This window comes from Macrotis lagotis, chromosome 1, assembly GCF_037893015.1.
Source record: "Macrotis lagotis isolate mMagLag1 chromosome 1, bilby.v1.9.chrom.fasta, whole genome shotgun sequence".
NCBI lineage: Eukaryota > Metazoa > Chordata > Mammalia > Peramelemorphia > Peramelidae > Macrotis > Macrotis lagotis.
In genome coordinates, this window is record NC_133658.1 from 825,258,559 (window position 1) to 825,280,169 (window position 21,611).

Here is a 21,611-nt window from a genome sequence, read left to right on the forward strand (position 1 = left end):
TACACAAACCTGAGTATGTGTCAAGGGCAAGATTCTGCTTCTGGCCTTCAATCAATTATGCTACACTTCCTCTCTGAGAGACAGGTACTTGGTGGCATTATTATCCCCATTTTCTAGATGAAGATAACTGAGGCTTGGAGAAGTTGCCTAGGGTCACGTGGCTAGTATACTTTTTCCTAGTTCTTAATCTTAGTGCCTTTTCCCCTGAGATTACCCCTGATTTATCCTGTTATTCATAACTTGTTTATCCATAGTTGTGATAAACATATAATATATATAATCCAAATATGATATATATGTAAAATTATTACAAATATCCTTTCCACAACAAAACTTTTCCCTTCATACTTTTGATATATCGCAGATGAGCATAAGAAATTAAATGGGGAGGGGGGTGGCTAGGTAGCAATGGATAGAGCATGGACCCTAGAGTCAGGAGTACCTGAGTTGAAATCCAGCCTCAGACACTTAATAATTACCTAGCTGTGTGGCCTTGGGCAAGCCGTTTGCCTTGCAAAAACCTTAAAAAAAAGAAATTAAATGGGAATCTGGGGGGGGGGGAGTTTTGAAGAAGTTGCAGATAACACAGGACCTATGACCAAATACTTAACTCAAATTTTACAGTAGGGTTCAGTAAATACCCCATAATGGAAAAAAGAAAAAATCAGGCTCCTCTCATATGGAGGGTCAAAAAATTTTTATGAGGATTTATCAGCTCATGAGAGCACTGTACCCTAACAAAAATGATGTGGAAGGGACAACTATATGCTTATATATACAAATATACACATATCTGTGCATGTGTATATATATATATATATATATATATATATATGTATTATTTGTTCATAATTGTTGCATCTAATCTCTTCCATTAGACTATGAGCACTGTTGAGTGAACAGCACTGTTGGGGGTTTTTGTTGGGGGGGGGGGAGAGGTACCTTTCTTTGTATCCCCAGGGCTTAGTACAACGAATAGCACAATGCTACTTGAGCAATTAACATACTGACTCTCACATTTTAGCAGAATTTAGTCAAAATTGTATATTATAAAAATAAATTTGCAAGACACTTAGAGAATATCCAGTCCAACCCCAATTAAAGGTGATGAGGCAGACCTCTAGCAGTGAAATGACTGGCCTAAATTCACCCAATGATAGAACTAGGACTAGAATCCAGGTCTCTCACCGTCTAGGCCAGCATTCTTAACCTATATTGTACTGCCACCCTGAGGAAATGAAAAGAACTCTCCTCTTCTATTGAATAGCCCTTAAGTTCATAATTCACTACGGACAAAGAAGCAATTCATGGATTTTACCTGGGAAACCAAAGGTGAAATTCATATCACTGAATAAAACACAACACTTATAATTATTTTCCAAAGAAAGAATTTTTTTGGTATGTGTAATAGAAAACAGATATAAATTTATTGCAGAGAGTGTCATTAGACATTTCTTAACTCCTACGGTGTGCCAATCAAGTCATTTACTGAGTGCTTACAAAGTGTCAGACACTATGCAAAGTGCTGGGGATACAAAATGAGGCAAAAAATTCCTGCCCTCAAAGTGTTCACCAACTAATGGGGGGGTGGAGAGGTAACAAGCAAACAAATATTTACAAATAAGCTATAGATAGAATAAATGAGAAATGATTAACAGAGGGAAGGCACTAAATTAAGAAAGGTTTCCTGTAGAAGATAGGATTTTAGATGGGACTTGAAGGAAACTGGGAATTCAATAGGCAGAATTGGGAGAGAGACTGTTGCAGGAATAGGAAACAGTCAGAGAAAATGTTATGAGCTACACATCTTATTTGTGGGACATTCAGCCAGTTCTTAACTTCAGATTCATGAATTTATTTTATACATATATGTATATGTATTATGTATGTATATATACAATATACATGTGTGTTCGTGTGTATATTTGCTTACACACATATAAATGCATTATGTTATTGTTTATATACAAATTCTGTTTTAATATAATTGTTTTAAAAAATAATCCTATGCGTTTTGTGCATTAAAAACATTATTCTGAGAAGGATCCATCAGTTTCACCAAGGATCAAGCAGTTTCACCATTCACCAAATGGCCAAAGGGGTCTGTGACATTGAAAAATGGTAAGACTCATTACTCTAGATCAGAGGTACCTCCCAGAGGTAGCCTGGGAGAATTAACAAGAACCATATTAAAAACAACTTGGAAATCTTTAACAAAATATATAAATAAATAAAAGTGTATAATGACAGATAGATAAAACAGATAATATGTTGTTTTCCAAGACAACATGAACATGTATACTCAGGCAAGTATCTTTATGTATAGTTTAGTGGGTCATGTGTTCACTTCTTACCTAGCCTTAATCACTGAACGGATGTTGCCTAAGACAAACTGAGACCTGGGAAAGAATTTAGTTTTAAAGTCAAGGTCTCCCATTCTATCCACAGCCATCTCTGATTGTTTTGATATAAATCTGACCCGGACAGCTCCAGAGGAGAAATTAAGTCTGGTGATTTTGTACATTTCAGTCAAATTTACATACATCTCCTGGTATCATCTCCCTGATTTCATGGTTCTCTTTGAAAACAAAGAACAATCACAGGATATGAATAGACAGTTTTCAAATTAAGGAATTATATACATATATATATATATATATATATATATATATATACATATATATACATATGAAAAAATGCTCAAAATAATTATTGATTGATACTAAGATACTATTGATTGACTAAGATGAGGAAAAAAGGAAAATGATCGATGTTGGAGAAGTTGTAGAAGGATTGGGACAGTGATACATTGCTGGTGGAGTTATGAATGGATCCAACCATTCTGGAGAGCAATATGGAACCATGCCCAAAGAGCAAAAAAAATGTTCATTCCCTTTGATCCAGCAATTCCAATTCTAGGCCTGTATCCAGGAAAAAAAAATCATAAAAAATGCAAAAAGTCCCACATGTTCCAAAATATTCATAGCAGTTCTTTTCATGGTGGCAAAGAATTGGAAATTCAGGGGATGCCCATCAATTGGGGATGGTATATGAATACTATGGAATATTATTGTACTATAAGAAACCATAAATGGTTAGACTCTAGAGAAACATAGAATGAATTACAGGATCTGATGCTGAGCGAAGGGAGCAGAACCAAGGGAACAATGTATACATTAACAACAATATTGTGAGACGATCAAACTTGATGGAAGCAGCTCCTCTCAGCAATTCAGAAAGCTAGGACAACCTTATTAGACTGGCTATGGATAATGTTATCCCCATCCAGAGGAAGAAAAACAAACAACAACAAAAAAAGACAACCCTTCAGAATCCGATGAATACTTTATAAAAATTATCTCTTATGTATCTTTTTTCCTTAATCCTAATTCCTCTACCAAAAATGAGTAATCTGTAATCATGTTTATCAAAGATATATACGTACAATGTTAACCTGACTACCTCTGGGGGAAGGAAGGTGGAAAGAGAAGATGGAAGGAAATTTTATAACTTAAAAATATACATATGCATATGGATGAATGTTTTTGCCCATGCAAGAAGCAGCAATGTGACTATGGCAAGTTTGGATAGAAGGGAACTTCAGAAGTCCCAACCACTGGCCACCCCATCTCCCTCCCTGCCCAACACTGTTGCTCTACTATGAGCTAAGGATTGAAAAAGGGGAAATAATGTGAGCTCCCTTGTCTTCTCTCTCTTTCCTGGAAAAACCCCTCCCTGATTGTTTCTTGGTAGCATGGTAGTTTCTTCTATATAATTACAGAGTTTAAACTAGAAGGATCATAAGCAATTATCTCCTCCAACTGCTCTGTCTTACAGATGAGGTAACTGGGGGGGGGGGGGAGGGAAGAGGAGGAAGTGAAGAAAATTGCTCAAGATCATAAAGCTAGTTAGTGATAGAGCGGGGATTTTTGGCCAGTACTTCCATCTCCTAACAATAATTAAGCTTGTCAGAATGGGGCAGCCCCCATCACTTGTTCTAGTGCTGTTTGCTCAGGGGGCCAGGAGGTGGGGTCAGCAGGCTTACTTGTCACCATCCAATGACCTCTCTTCAGAAGTGGACTAGAAGTCAGCTAATACCTACTCAGGAGAACGGATTGCTAAATTTCCAGTGTAAATATTTACTTGAAGGAGGAAAAGGCTACAAATCAGGGCTTGGTTGTTGATTGTCTAGACTTAAGAAATTGTTAATGATAGATTAAATGTAAAAATGTAGATGCATATAGAGAGAATCCTTTGTTAAACATTTACAGTCAGACTAGATTAACTCTCAAGTCCCTTCAGCATAACTTGAGTGTCAGTTGGGAGCCCCAGTCTATAGATTAAATTAACTTTAAGAGCATTTAACAAATCTTTGAGTCATGTTCCCACCCAGGGTTTTCTCTGAGAAAATGGGAATTCCCTTAACTTCCATACAAACTGATTGAAACAGTCAGAAAGATAAAGGATAGTTTTACTTAACCTGAAGAAAAAATATGAAGGACTAACACAAACTCATAAACATTTTAAAAAAACAAGCCAAAAACCCCTCCCCACACTCTAGGAAACTCTACCTTCCCCAGCAAACTATATAGCTCACCCTCACTTAGAACACCACCCTAGTGTTGAGGTCCTTCCATGTGGAAAAAAATTCAGGATTTCTAGGAAGAATCTCCACTAATGAGTTTATCTTCCTTTGGGATGTATGCAATTTCCCTCCAGATTTATAGTGCCATCCTCAGCTTGAGGTTTTCCCCTGATCCTAATATAGGAAAAGAAATCAGGGTTTCTAGGGAATCAAACAGCTCCCCTCTTGTAGACTTTGACTTCCCTATGGATCAACACAGTCCACATACCAATGAAGGTAGTTCTTTCAGTTTGTGACTCCTTATGATTCTAATCCTTCTTCCCCATCTGGGTCACACATATGGTAGGGTGCACAGGCCTCCTTCCAAATCTGAGTGAAAATGTAGCCTCCATCTCCTCCCCCCTCATCAGGGTTCCATCTTTCTGGCAATGATTCCTTTTTTCTGGGGGGCCTCGTGTTAATAAAGATTTCCTTCCAGTTCCCAATGTGTTTGCATTTGTCTCTCTGGCAGTCTTTAGATCCACTTGGCACCAGTTCTTTGAGGAAAATGATGCCCTGAAAGAACTAAGTGGATGCTTGCAGAGAAGTGAACAAGGTCTATGTCCACTCTTTGACCTCTATTTTTTCCTGATGGACTTTTCTGTGTGACATGGATCTCTTTTTTAAAGGTCAACCCAATGGGCAAAGACTGAGCATATGATCTTGAGTCATTTAAGTTTCAGATAGCTTCATCAGTGGGGCAATAAGGACCCAGCACAAGTAGAATTCTGACCTTAGCTAGAGAATTCATACTTTGTCAAAGAGGTAAAGTCAGAGAAGCTAAGCCTCTTTGGACACGCCTGAGCTTGCCCATTGCACAAGTCTGTTATTCTCTAGTTTCACTGAATCCCAACTATTAAATTTTGAATCTGCAAGCCCTGACAGGTCTTCACTTGTGTAACTGATCTCATTTTATAGCCTACTGTACATTCTTTTAAGGTGAAAGGAAGGATATTAAATAAGGGAAAGATGTTATAATTATAGTTTTTCTCTTTTATACTGTAAATAAAAGGCAGGCCTCCTACTAAGGCAGTTTTCTTCTGAATGACGTTATTACTGCTGTATCTAGTAATCTTGCCACAGGGCTAGGGTTGGTGCTATTTATATGAACTATATTCCCATTCTGAAAGCTTAACACTCAAGTGTTTATTGTGCTAGAAAGAAGTCTTGGATCAAAGGTGCCCCAGAGTGTCCAGATTTATGCCTACTATTGTGTCATTTAGCAGATTACTCTTCCAGGTTTGAATTCATAAAGCTGAATGGATCTGTAGAATCTGATATGGCATGCCTTTTCTCTTTATAATAATTTTAAAATAGGTCAGCAAAAGCTATGTTTTTGTCAACAGGTTTTGCTTCAATTGCCAGTCACCAATGAACTGAACCAAATCACAATTTTAAAGAACAAAACAAAACAAACTAAATAAATAAACCACAAAAACATCCATTTGTAACAGTTGTCTGGCAAAGTTTGGGCTGTATGCAAAGATTCTGTAAGTTGTGTTCCTTCCCAGACAAGGAAGAGAAAAAAAGAAACTATCATGCAACCAAGAAACAATCAGGGAGGGGTTTTCCGGAAAGAGAGAAGACAAGGGAAGTCACATTGTCTCCCCTTCTCAATCCTTAGTTCATAGAAGAGCAACATGTTGGGATTGGGGGGTGGGGAACAGGGGTGACAGTGGTTGGGACATCTAAAGTTTCCTTCTATCCAAACTTGCCAGTCACATTGCTGCTTCATGCATGAGGGAAAATCGGCCATCTCCCTCTACTTTCAATGTGTTCTTTATTTCTCCTCTCTGTTTCTCTGATCTGTCTCTGCCTCACTGTATCTCTATCTCTCTGATTTATCTCTGTTTCCCTCCTTCATTCTGATCTGTCTCCCCATCAAGTATAGTGAACTTCAGGGGCAGTTGGTCACATAGTGGGTAGAGCACTGACCCTGGAGCCAGGAGGACCTCGGTTCAAATGTGGCTTCAGACACTTAATAATTGCCTAGCTGTGTAACCTTGGGCAAGTCACTTAACCCCTTAAATAAAATTTTAAAAATATATACTATTATTAGGTAGAGTGAACCTCAGTCCCCATTTTTAAAAGGCAAAGTCCTAGATAAAAACTTCTCTCTGCTGTTTTTAAACAGAAATGTATTGCTGTCTTAATTCACCAGTCCTTATTTAAAATTTGTTCGTCTCAAGGAACAAATCACCAATATTTCAATTGTGCCTTTAGTTTGTGGGTAGCAAGGAATGGGAAGAGAGCATGTAGAAGTGTGCCAGCAGCCTCAGGTAGTTGAGGGCAGGCATGTACTGAGATCTGATGGCCTAAAAGTTTCAGCCTCTGGCTAGTTTTCAGTTTGCATCTGATCTAAACTGCAATATATTCACAATTCTGCCAAATTTTTGCACAAAAATGCAGAGAAAAAAAATTCAAAACAATGTGGAAGGTTTTGCTTTATCTTCATTTCTCCTATATCTGATTTTTTTTTAGTTGGGGCACCAGAAAGAATCTGGAAACCATGGTGAGCATAAATATTTGTTTTATTTCTACAAAAGACCTTCAAAGTTCACCTGATTCCTAGTGAAATAAGCTGCTACCTTCCTGAGACTGGGAATTTTTTAACAGGAAAATCACAGAGAGAAGTTGCCTGTTCTTTTCATTGTCTCTGCCTATAATTCATGTTCTCCAGAAGGACATTTAGGGACAAGCTAGTTCTGATCTACACACATTTGTCTGTGATTGTACTTCATTTTCCTAGTCATGAGGCTGTTGGGTTACAGTTATAGGAAAGGGCTTCAGAGGTTATATAGTCCAATAAAAACCTGGACAGTAATTCTCTCTATGACATTTCTGATGACATGATCTCTGCTCTGCTTGAAAACCTCCAGAGAAAGGAACCTCTCTCTCCTCTTTTCTTCTTCCTCTTCCCTCTCCTTCCCCCTCCTGCTCTTTCTCCTTTTCCTCCTCCTCCTCCTCCTTTCTTCTTCTTCTGTTTCTGCTTCTGCTTCTTCCTTCTTCTTTCTTCTTCCTTCTTCATGAATGCCAGACCTTGAGTAAGGAAGACCTGAGTTCAAATCTGACTTCAAATATTTAGTAACTATATGACTTTCAGCATGTCTCTTAACCCTATTTGTCCCAGTTTCTTCATTTGTAAAATGAGCTATAGAAGAAAATGGGAAATTACCCAGTATCTCAGTTTAAAAAGATCCCAAATGGGATTACAAAGAGTTGGACATGACTAAAAAAACAACTGAAAAACAACAGGAAATCATAAAGGAGCTGGACCCTGAGTTGAGCTCGGAAGGAGGGGATATGTATCAACAGGAAGAGATGAGATGGTGAGAAGCAAGGAAATAATGTAGATAACAGAAGGTAGAATGATGGAGTGCAAAAAGAGCAGTGGAAAATAATCCAATTTGGCAGGAACACATAGCATATGAAAGAAAATAACATGAGATACTACTTGGATAGGTAATCTAGGACTAGATTCTAGAAGAATTTTAAATGTCAAAATTAATGCTTCATACTTTAATTGGTACATAATTATATGGTGGGAGTAGGAAGGGGAAGGGACAGTGAAAATTTTTATATAGAGGAATGATGTAATCAAAATGATACATTTGGAAGATTGCTTGATACAGAATGGATGGGGAGGGGCAGAGACTAAGATAGAATACAACAGAATTCTAATCTCCCTTATTCTGGGAACTATAATTTTTATAGTCCTGAGACTTTGGGTCAATAGAGTGTTTGGGAAAATCCAAAACATGCAAATATGCCTCAAGGTCCTGTTCTAGTACACATTCTTTATTCACAGACTAAACCAGGGTCACAAATCAAATAGCAAAATACTTTCACTGGAATAAAAGAACAAAGTGACTGCAAGAAAATTAATGGATAAATATGCAACAGAATCATTCTCATTTCTCCCCACTATCACAAAATGATACACTTTCCTAGAGATGGTTCACATGCCAGTCACCAGATCCTGGGGGAAATAAGAAGATAAAATTGGGCCAAGGATAAAACCTTGGATTGAATAACAGCATTAATCTCTTCTATAGATTCTGGGGTGCCAGGATTCACTATGACTCTGATACTGAGCTATCAAGTCTCTCTTCATGTGGAGTTGGTCTTCTGGTATTCTCTCCTCCATAGTCTCTAAAGAATGACCATGTCAAATCTGAGCTGCAATGCTGGGATCTCCTGTTTAGCATCCATGTGCCAGAGGATTGGACTTTTCTGCTCCCTGATATATTTCTTATGCTTTCCATGGCTGGCAGGAAATCCTATTGTCATCATTACACCTCTTCTCCAATAACTCTCTGCTTCTCCTTCAATCAAATGCCTGTCCCTCTGATGCAATCCCTGTTCAGACACATGTTTCCTAGGATTCTGATATATTTGGGGATCTAGTGAACTGAAGTAGATTCCTTGCTTCAACTATTGTGGGCAACAAAGTTAGACAGTAATCAACCATTGTGGGCAATGAAGAATGCTCCCTTGTTACCCTAAGTCACATTATTCTTGGGTTGGGGAGGGGGTTGGTTTGCTATGTCACACTATTGTTCCCTGAGGTAATGAAATCTCACTTAGAAGAAGTCTCATCTAATCCATTTCATCTTATGATTTTGTTCCTAATATTATGTAAACTATTTGAAAAAAATGAAGGAAACAAGGGGTCACACCAAATTGCTTCTATGTCATAAATAAGGTCTTGATATCAATAACTCTATTCATCTATCCATCTATCTATCCATCTATCTATCTATCTATCTATCTATCTATCTATCTATCCATTCATACATCCATCCATCCATGCCAGGCATGGTTAAAAAAAAGAGAAAGAAAACCTTTAGACCAATAAGACCAATATCCTAATGATTATTGATAAAAAAAATTTCATTTTTTCCAATTATATGTAAAGACAATTTTTAGCATTCATTTTTACAAGATTTTGAGTTCCCAGTTTTTCCTCTCTCCCTTCTCTCCACTCTTCCTAAAATCATAAGTAGTTTGATATAAGTTCTATAAGTACAATTATGTAAAACATATATCCATTTTAATTGCAGTTATGAAAGAAGAAACAGACCAAAAGAAAAAAACATGAAAAATAAAAGTGAGAACAGTATGCTTTGATCTGCATTTGGAGTTGAACTCTTTCTCTGGATGTGGATAGTATTTTTCCATCATGAGTCCTTTGTAATTATCTAGGATCAGTGTATTGCTGAGAAGAGCTAAGTCATTCATATTTGATCATTACACAATGTTGCTGCTACTGTGTATGTTTTCCTAGTTCTGCTCATTTCACTTGGTATCTGTTCATACAAGTCTTTCCAGGTTTTTCTGAAATCTGCCTGCTCATCATTTCTTATTGCACAATAGTATTCTATAACATTCATATACCATAACTTATTCAACCATTCTCCAAATGATGGCTGATACAAAAATTTTAAATAAAATATCAGCAAGGAGACTATAATAGCATATTACAAAGATTATACACTATGACCAGGCTGGATTTATACTTAAAATTTAGGAGTGCTTTAATGGTAGGGAAACTGTAAGCAAAACTGACCATAAATAACAAAAGCAACAAATTTGCTAGATGCAGAAAAGAGAAGTTACAGCATTATTCCTATTTTAAAAAAAAACAACTAGAAAGCACAGGAATAAAGAGATCTCTCTTAAATATTGTAAGAGGAATATAACTAAAATCAAGAGCCAGAATCATTTGTAATGGGGATATGTTAGAGACTTTCCAACAAAAAAAAAATCCATTATCACCATTACTATTTGATACAGTATTAAAATATTCATTATAGAAGTAAGATAAGAAAAAAGAAATTGTAAGAATAAGCACAGGCCAAAAAGAAACAAAATTATCACTATTTGCAGATAATACAATATTTTACTTAGAGAATCCAAGAGAGTCAACTAAAAAAACATATTGAAACAATGAACGACTTCAGCAAAGTTGCAGGAAATATAATAAACCCACACATAGCATCCACATTTCAGTATTTTACCAATAAGATCCAGCAGGAAGAGAACTTTCATTTAAAATTACTTCAGAAAAGTAAAATATTTGGGAATTTACTTGCCAAGACACACACAGAAACTACACACTGATATAAAACACTCTACAAACAAATAAAAACAGACCCAAATAATCGGAGAAATATGAATTGCTTGTGAGTAGACTGAGCCAGTATAATAAAAATGACAATACTATCTAAATCAATTCACTTGTTCAATGCCATAGCAGACTACCAAAGAATTACTTTGCAGAGTTTGAAAAAAAAATTATTTATAGGAACAAGATGTCAAGGGGGTCTAGCAAAACCAGATCTCAGACTCTGTTCTCAAGCCATAACCATTAAAACAATTTGGTACCGAGCCAAAAATAAAAAGGCAGTAAGATTGTTCAGTGTATAGAAGGGTAGACCTGGAGACAGGAAGACCTGAGTTCAAATTCAACCTCAGATACTTTACTAGATTTGTGACTGTTGGACAAATCACTTAATCCACTGGAGAAGGAAATGATGAACCATTCCAATATCTTTGCCCAGAACACCCTACATGGGATTATGAAGAGTTGGACACAGACAAGACTGAACAATTAAACCACAAAAACAACAGTAACAAAGAATTAGAGGTGGTCATAGGGGAAAGAAAGAATTGTGGAGTTTAAACAAAGATCAAAGACTATTACCTTTAATTTTTAAAAAATGTTATCATATTGTGTAATTTTGCTGTCTCTTATATTTTGTTTTTTTCCTTAAGGATATGATTTCTCTCCTAACACATTCAATTTTGATCAATGTATAGCATGGAAACAATGTAAAAACTATCAGACTGCCTTCTGTGGGGAGTGGGGGGGAGGGAAGTGAGATTGTAGGGAAATTGTAAAATTCAAAAAACAAGAACAAAGAGAATTAGAGGTGTTGAACAGATTAGGTATACAATATACAGAAGCAACAAATACAGTAGCCTAGTGTTTGATAAGCCCAAAGAGCCCTGTTACTGGAGGGGCAAGACATCACTCTTCAACAACACTTGTAGGAAAATTGGAAAGCAGTCTTGCAGAAACTAAGTATAGATCAATATTTTAAAACATATACCAAGACACATTCCATATGGTACCTGACAAACATAAGAGTGACATCATAAACAAACTAGAGGAGTAAACAAAAAAGTATTTATTAAATCTATGATAGAGGAAGATTTCATGAATGAATAAAATATAGAGGATAAAATTTTGCTTATATAAATGGACAATTTTTGATAACATAAAATTGAAAAGCTTTTGTACAAAAAAAATCAATACAGATAAAATGAGAAAAGAAGCAGTAAGTTAAGAAAAAAGTCTGCAGCAAGTTTTCTCTGATAAAAGTCTCATGTTAAGATTTATTTATATATATATACACATATATATATATATGAAACTGATTCAGGTGCATTGATTGATGAATAGTCAAAGAATATGAACAGGCAGTTTTCAGAGGAAAAAATTCAACCTATCAATGGTCACATTAAAAAAAAATACTCTAAATCACTGATATTAGAGAAATGAAAATTAAAATAACTCTGAAATTTTCTACCACACAATCATCAGATTGAAAAAGATGAGAAAAAATGAAACTGATGAATATTGGATAGGCTATGGAAAATAGCCACATTAATTCACTATTGCCATTCTAGAAAGCATTTCATAACCATCTTCAAAAAGATATAAAATTATGCATACCTTTTGACCCAGTGATATACCACTAGGTCTAGGCTCTCAAAAAGACCAAAGAAAAAGGAAAAGGATCCACATGTACCAAAATATTTATGGCAGCTTTTTTTATGGGGCCAAAGAAATGGAAATTAAACTTGTACCTATCAATTGGGGAATGATTAAATTAGTTGTAGTATAGAAAAAATGATGTTGGTAGTGGTTGCTGTTGCTAACATCAGGAAGATGGTGCCATGACTTGCAAATGAATTGGATTTCAGTGAAGGGGACAGGGCTATGCAAGCTCCCTAGTCTCACTCTTTTCTCCAAAGCCATATATAGATCAGGACAACTAAAGAAGGCCCAGATGCAGTGAGAGGCCTTGGCCATTTTTAAGGTAAGGTTCCACCCCCCATCACCACCCTACCCCCTACCCCCCCACCCCTATTCCCTTCTCAGTTTGTTTGAGGCAATGACCATTCAGTGATTAAGACTAAGAGAGAAATGAGGCAAAAAATGGCCTGTTTTACCTAGCCAAAAAAAGAAAAATAGTGAGGATTGGGCTGGGACCTACTATGATTGGTTAGTCAGTGAGAGCAAGAATGGTTTGGGTTTAAGGCATGGTCCTTAAAAAGGAAATCTAGCCTGAAAACCCCAGGACATCTTATGAGATCTCATCAATCAAAATTTATAATCCTTTGGGCAGAACACTCACAGGTAAGGGTATGATTTTGTATTGTAAAAATGATAAAGAGAATTGTTTTAGAGAAAACTGAGAAAACTTCAGAGTGAACAGAACCAGGAAAACAATCTTGCAATAACAATAAAATTGTAAGTACAATTATGTTGCATTAACCTATTACATTTATAATTATAATAAAGACAGTTTTGAAACACAAGGACTCATGATGAAACATGTTACCTATTATCAATGGCTCATAATTATACTTTGTCCAGAATGATTAAAATTTTTGCAAAGGACCATGTCTCCAAATGAGAGAAGGCTGTGAATTTTGACAATGTCCAGTTTTATATGCTGTTTGAAAGAAATGTTCCTCCTCTTTGTGCCAGTCATTGGTTGGGGGCACAATCTAATCAATACATTTACTTCTTTATTGAGGTGAATTTATTTATTATTCACCAACTTTATTGAGCATGCTCAAAGGACAAGAACCCTAGGTCGACTCCTAACTAATTGAAGCTACTTTTTGACCTCCCTCTGAGTAAAGAGGCTTACTATCTGGTGAGGAGACTTCACTCAGCTCAGTGATTGGTTAAGGTCATTTCTTTAGTCTTACACTCACATACCTGCCCCAGGTACAATCATAGGCAGATCCCAGTCTTTGTAAAGCATATATATAGTAAGGTTCCACCCCACCACCACCACCACCCTACCCCCCCACCCCCACCCCTATTCCCTTCTCAGTTTGTTTGTATATTCATATATATATATGAATATACTAACAATCTCCCCTTACATTCTATGAAAGTCAAACCCCCACATTCCTCTTACTGCCCAACATTTTTTGGGACACAATCAAGGTGGGAATTTGTTTTGCTTAACTACCTATGTTTATAACAGGAGTTTTGTTTTTCTTGCTTTCTCAAGATGGGATGAGGGAAGGAAAGCAAGGTTAAATTGAGAGAATTTTGACCTGAAAATAAATTTAAAAAGAATTTTAAGTATAGTTACAGAATCTTTAAAGAACTAGTCCTTAAAGGCGCTTTGAATGTCTTGCAAAAGTTCTCTTTAAAAGAAGGTGGTATATATCAGAGAGCAGATGGACCAGAAATGGTTGTTATGGAAATAACTAAATGTAAATTTTATTTTTCACTGTATCCAGCTACATTATGGATCAGAATAGAGGCAGGAACCAGGTGGAAACCCTTACAAAAACAGAAAAAAAACAAAATATGTAAAGACTGAGCTGGTAGGGAGCTATGCTTTGGGGGAAAGCACATTTGAAAGAACTTTGCATGTAAATGCGATTTTATTTGAGGCAGATCACATCAAATAATTTTTCCTTCTTTTTTCATGAAGCAAGAAAGGTCATAAGGAAATCAAAGGGAATATGGGTAACAAAAAACTAGGAAGGTCTAGCCTAAGTAGAATCAATAGATTTCCTATGAGTATGCATAATGAGAGAATCACACTTTGTGTGGCTATGGGAACCTTACCGCATGAGACACCCTCATTAAATACAGCTAATTAAGGGAGAGGCAGAATCAAGTCTTGAATCTCACACTTCCTCCACAACAACATACACTCATGAGTGAGATGATGGTGGAATTCCCTGCATGTTTACATTGTTCTCTATAGGACTCAAATATTATCTCTGACACTGACTGCATGAATGTGGGCAAAACCTCATAAGTGATCTAGGCTGCTGCCTAAAACTCATCACTTTAGAGACTGATAAAAGGGAGTTTCCTATGTCAATGAACTCATACTCCATCCCTATTTAAATTCTCTTTTTTCTCTCTCTCTTTGTCTCTGTCTCTGTAACAGTAGGATTCTAAATATGGAATCAGAATGGACCAGAGATTCATCTAAACCAGCCCCACCATCCTTTATGCGATAAATTAGAAAATTGAGACCCAGAAAGGGTAAGGGCCTTGTCCACAATCTTACCACAATCTTATCTGTCTCTTTTCCTTTTTTTTTTCCTCTCTCTCTCTGTCTCTCTCTCTCCAAAATGCAGGTAAGGTGTGATTCCAGCATATTTTGTTGGTGATGTTTATGATAATTATTAGAGTATAATGGGGGGATGGGAGCTCCATCCCTAGAGCATGTAGGATTGCTATTGGCTGGAAATATTTTGTAACTTCTGTTCTTACATTTTCTTAGTAAATAAAAGTAAATTAATGTTAATCAATTTAACTGATGTTAATTAGTTAAATAATATGGGTCACTAACTACAGGAGGGTATTGATGATATAAGGAGAACACTGTTACTAGGTAATTGACATTGCAAAAAATACCCAAAAATGAAGATTTGAGCCAATGGCATTTAGAGAAAGAATCACCTCCACACCCTCCTACACCCACTTGTACTTTAAGACAGGAAGAACAAACCAAAGAGGCAAAGAAGAGAGACCCACCTTTAATTTTAAGGTCTTCTGGAAGCTTGGGTGGGGAAGGCCTGAGGCCGTTTTCCCTACCACAAAGATTGAAGCATGCTTTCTTCTCTGGAATCATCCAGGCCAAAAAAATTTGAGATGACTCATTTATCATTCTCTCCTCAGCCAAGTCAAAAAAGGTAACTCTTAACTACTAGGTAAGCATACCAAAAACCAGTCACAATGCTCTGAATTATGAAATAGGGGCTTCTCATTGCTCACCATCATCTTTCTGGGAGCTGGTTCCCCAGCTTTGCCCAGGTGTGTGCTCTGGGAACCAGGCTCCCATTGACCAGTCTCCTTGTAACAGTAGGATCCTAAATATGGAATCAGAAGGGACCAGGGATTCATTTAAACCAGCCCTACCACCCTTTATGTGCTAAATTAGAAAACTGAGACCCAGAAAATGTAAGGGGCTTGTCCACAATATTACCAATAATAAGTATCTGAGTTGCGAGTAGGACACAGGTCCTTGATTCTAGAAACATTGTTCTTTCCACTTTGCCATGTCAGCGTCAGAGCGCAAAGGATTTTAGATGTCAAATGAAAGTGTTTACATGATATCCTAGAGGTAATAAGAAACCATTGGATCCTAACTCTTCCTGGCAAAGTCTATCTACGTGCTTTTCTATACTGTGATACAATTGATATATATTAATAAAAAAAATTAAAAATGTCTTCTGGGGGCAGCTAGGTGGTGTAGTGGATAAAGCACTGGCCCTGGAGTCAGGAGTACCTGGGTTCAAATCCAGTCTCAGACACTTAATAATTACCTAGCTGTGTGGCCTTGGGCAAGCCACTTCACCCCATTTGCCTTGCAAAAACCTAAAAAAAAAAGTCTTCTGGTAAAAGATAAGCTTATTTGCCTTGATTCCAAGATAATAATTAACTTTTATATAGTTCTTATGTGCCATTCATTTGGGGAGGGGGGGGTAAGGCAATGGAGTTAAATGACTTGCCCAAGGTCACTCAGCTAGGTAATTATTAAGTGTCTGAGGCTGGATTTGAACTCATGTCCTCCTGACTCCAAGGCCAGTGCTCTATCCTCTGTACCACCTAGCTGCTCCATGCCATGAACTTTTGAGTACTTTACAGTTTTTATCTCATTTGATCCTCATAATTACCTTGAGAGCTAGGTCCTGTTATTATTATCTCCATTTTATAGATAAGGAACTGAGGCAGGCAGAGGTTGACTTGCCCAGAGTCACATAACTAATAAGTATCTGAAGATAGATTTGAACTCAGATCTTCATGATGCAGGACTGGTGGCTAGGCAGTCAATCATACAAGCTGCCTCTAAGATGTTTGCACTTGATAAGTGTAAGGGATTGTTGTTTGGGAGTACTGTAAACCTTTATCACCTGGTGTCCTCTAGCACCAGATGGTTGTTTTACTAAATGCCACGGGAGTGGGAGTGGACCAGGGACTAGGGAGGATATTTAAGCACTTGTATTTGGTTTAATAAATGGAGATGTTGGAGAAATTGGAGAACTTTCCATTCTTGTCTCCCACTCCTTCAACGTTCTAGCCAGCAAGAACCTAACACTTCCTGAGCAGCTACTAACTAACAGGAACTCAACAGATAAGCATCACGGGAGCTTGTGCTGTACTGTTGTCAAATAAAAACTAAGGAAAATAAGGAAACTTTTTTTCCTTTTATTGTAATCAATTTTGATTCAGTTAGTAAAGGAATACTCTTTTCTCTTTAAAAAAAATTCAATGGAGGGATTTAAATCCATTTCTGTGATGGCGCCACGATGACCCATTCAGTCTATTGTAGCCAATACTATCTATTCATAAGCCAGTCTGTGGGTTGTGATATCTAGAGTAGGGTAAGAGAATGATAAAGAGATGTCAAACTGAAGAACTTTCATTATCATCCATATGTAAAACATGTATGCAAAAAGTAGATGAGAAATCAATGCTTGTTTAATGGAATGGAACTAATCTTGATGACCCTGTTCTGGATGGATAATGTCCATCCAGAAAGAAAGGAATAGTTTGAGCTTTATTGAAAGGGAAAAAATAAGAAACTAGGAATCTTAGAGTTTAAAGGGATGTTCTGAACTCACCGATGCCAGCCTAGAGCTGTAGCATCAGTGGCCTCCACTGGAACACCACTAGTGAAAGGGAATTCATAGCACCTCAAGGAAATCCATGCCATTCTTGAACAGCTCTTGTTGTTAAGACCCATGGTTGACCTACTGGTGCTGATGACCTAAGGCCATCAAGGGTGGAAGCTTCAAGCTGGTAGATCTGGGCTCTATATAACTTAGGATCATAGAAATAGAAGGAAGGGGCCTTGCACAGAGCAAGAGACAGGATGCCAGATTGAGCTGTGGTGTAACACAAGGCAGTTTGGAACAGTGTAAAGAGTCTCTGATTTCAGACACCTGAGTTCAAATCCCATCTCTGAAACTGACTGCCGGTGTGACCCCAGCCATGTGATTTAACTCTCCTGGGTGGGTCTCACTTTTCTCATCAGTAAAACGAAAGAGTAGATTGGATGACCTGCACAGGCCCCTCCAGCTCTAGTTCTATGATCCTAAGTTATTCAGACCTTCCAGACTTGCTGATCTTGCTTGGTTAATCAGGACCATTGGGTTCACCATTTTTTTTTGCAAGGCAATGGGGGTTAGTTAAATGACTTGCCCAAGGTCACACAGCTAAGTATTACTTTAGGCTGGATTTGAATTCAGGTCTCTTGATTCCAAGGACTGGTACCTAAGCTGCCCCTGAGTCAATCATTCTGTCTCTTCCCTCTCCTTTTTATCATTCTGAGAATTATCATCATAGACTTTTGTTCATTCAGGACTTTTCACACTTTCAGAATTTCAGGACATGTTGAGATAATTGAACTGTGAGAAGTGAGAAAGTGAAGTCCAGCTCTCCTCTATGCATCTAATCCTCCTAATCAGTCTGCACATCTCAAAATAACCATCCCTTGTTCTGAACTTCTCAGCACTGAAAGAGCCAGTCCTTGATGAGTCTTCCAATCCTGACAGAAAAGTGGTTGGCACAAATTGAGAACACAAGGTTTTTATCATGTACTTCATGTTCTTGTCCCCAGCTCCCACTGCAAATCTTTTGTAACATTACTTTTTCTTTTTTAATGTTAAGTTATTTGGAAGCACTTTTCTGTTGATGAATGGTTCATCCAGGTTTAGTCTATATTAATACTGTACTCATTTCTCCATGAGTTAGACAACTTTCTTTTATTCCTTTAAGGGAGAAAAAAACATGTTCTCTCTGTCTCTCTCACTATCTGTGTCTGTCTTTCTCTCCTCACCTCCTTTCCTCATCTCCCCTCAGCAAGGCATAGTGGGTAGTAAATAGCTTGGAGATAGCAAAATCTGGGTTCAGGGTTCCAGTTTTGTCTCTGCTTCTGGTTGTGCGACTCTAGAAAAGTCACTGAATCTTTCAGTCCTCTGGGCAACTCTCTAAGAGAGAAAATATCCACATGATTTGGTAGAGAAAATTTCTTCTTCACCAGGGATTTCATTACCCTAGAAAAGTAACAAACAAGTCCAGCCAGTCATTGCTCTATACTCCCTTAAGGGATACATAGATAGACAGATGGGTAAATGGAAGGATAGATATAAATAGCCAAAATACAAATATACAATATACAAATATGTATTCAAACAAATACATTTATATACAATATGCTGCTAATTTAATGATCATTAAATAAAATCAATGTTTATTTATTTAAGGTCAATAAAAAATAAATTTAAAAAGAAAAGCATTGTATTCAGGAAAGAATATATAACATACACACACACATATATTTACATGTATATATTATATATCTACTACTTTAAATTCAGTACTTTTTCTTCCCAAACTTTTTAAGACTTAAATTAACAGTCATTAATGTACATAAATATTCCAATATATAAAGAACAAAAAAAGCATTACATATATGAAATCACAAATTTCTGTTATATTAGTTTTTTAAAGTATATATTAAATTTAACAAAATCTCCCTGTCTTGCCTTCTAAACTTTTTATTTTCTTCTGTATACCAAATCTGCATATATGTATATTTGTATACATATGTTATATATATATATGAAACAATTTGTCTGATAACCTAGGCTGAGGACAATTTCTATTTCAAGTAATTGGACTGAATTAGACACATTTAAGGTGTTCAGTGGCTTGAATTCATTCAAATAGAAGCATTAAAGGCCTAACAAATACTACAGAAAGACTAGACCACAGGGAACAAGGTTCTTAGGGCCCTTGGCTACCATTAGTTGGCTTGGTGACATACATTTCAAGAAGTGAAATCTAGGGCTGTAGTCATAAATGGATACACTCCATTTTCTAGTGCTCCTGAAACCTCAGGGCCATCATGTGCAGTGTTGCTTCCCCTCCCCCATTTGTTTTTTTTAACCTTGAGGAAAATGTACCAAAAAGATTTATTGTTTTAATAACTGTTAAAGGGTTTGAAACTCAATGAAGTAAAAATCATGTTAACATTGATCATCCTCAGTGTTGTCCATCTGCTTTATTACCTGTACACTGACAACGCACAATCGGTGTAGCCATGTAGTGATTCTGTAGCCACCACTTGGATCCCTTTCCTGGAGAAACATCCCAAATAATAGAACAAAACCATTGTTTACAAAACTAAATATTCTCCTTCAGTTGCTTTGTCATTTACTTTGGCCTTTCCTATTTCCCTGGAGACCAGATGAGACCATCTCACATATAGCAATACTGACAAAGAAGATCAATGGAACAATAAACAAGCAATGTGATAGGGGTCCTCGAGATGATGCAGTGGATAGAATGCTGGGCCCAGAGGCAGGAAAAAAGTCTTTCTGAGTTCAGATCTGATCTCGAGACATTGTACACCTTAACAGCAACATTGTGCAATGATCAATTAAGATGGACTTGGCTCTTCTCAGCAATACAGAGATCCAAGATAATTCTAAAATTGCTGAAAGACTTGAGTTGAAAAATGCCACCTACATTCAGAGAAAGAAGATGGAGTCCGAATGCAGACCAAAGCTTACTATCCTCATCTTTTTAATTTTGCTTTTTGCTTTTTCTCTTCTTATAGTTTTCCCACTTTTACTGATTCATCTTTCATAGTGTGACCAATATGAAAACATGTATAACACAATTGTATACATATAACCAATACCTACATATAGTTGATAAAATTAATAATTGTAAAAAATAAGAAAAAACAAACAAATCAGGCCTGATGCTTACTAGCTGAGTGACCCTGAGCAAGTCGCTTAACCTCGTTTGCCTCAGTTTCTTCATCCGTAAAATGAGTTGGAAAAGGAAATGGCAAACCACTCTAGTATCTTTGCCAAGAAAACCCCAAATTGTCCATTTGGTCACATTAAAACAAACGAACAATGTGTGAGGTATTGGGTTACAAATAAAAAGAATGAAACACTCACAGAATCCTTATTTGCAGAGTTTACATTCTACTAGGTGACATGATATTTATGTGTGCATGTGCATACATGGTCATATATGACTGTGTGTGCAAACACATGACTTTATGCATATACACATATTCACAGGCCTGTACAAATAGTAGCCACCTTTGAAGTGACACCAAGTGGTTTCCAAAGAACTTTCTTTTCAATAACCCAAATGCTGAGATTATATCTATTTGTGGATGAAAAAAGATAGAGGCCTGGAGAAGTAAGGGACTAGTGAGGTAGCAAAGCCTGAACTTAAACCAGATTTTTCTAACTTCCAAATCAACTATTTCCATCATAATTTCCTATATCATCCTGCTTCTGATTTCATACCTAGGATTTTTAAAAATCTTAGCAAGACCTAAGAAAAAATGCCTAAGGAAGCATCAGAGTTTGAGTTCATGTTGTCCATATATAACTTCTCAATTTTCTACTTACACATCTTTAGAGTCCCAATAAAAATGTTAGGAAATAAACCATGAGTTATGTACTCTATAAGGATTTGAAATTAAATATGTGTTTGCTTGCTAGGAAGAATTTCCTAGATCCATAATTCACTTATTCAATCTTCTCTTTTCTCTTCTTGTTCAAAGTCCATATTATTATCATAGAAAATCTCTATCATGTTTGATTGAGTCTTTGCAGGAATGGAGAGTTGCTTATGCTGTTCTCATTAGTTTAGTGCTGTGATTTTATAAGGCCT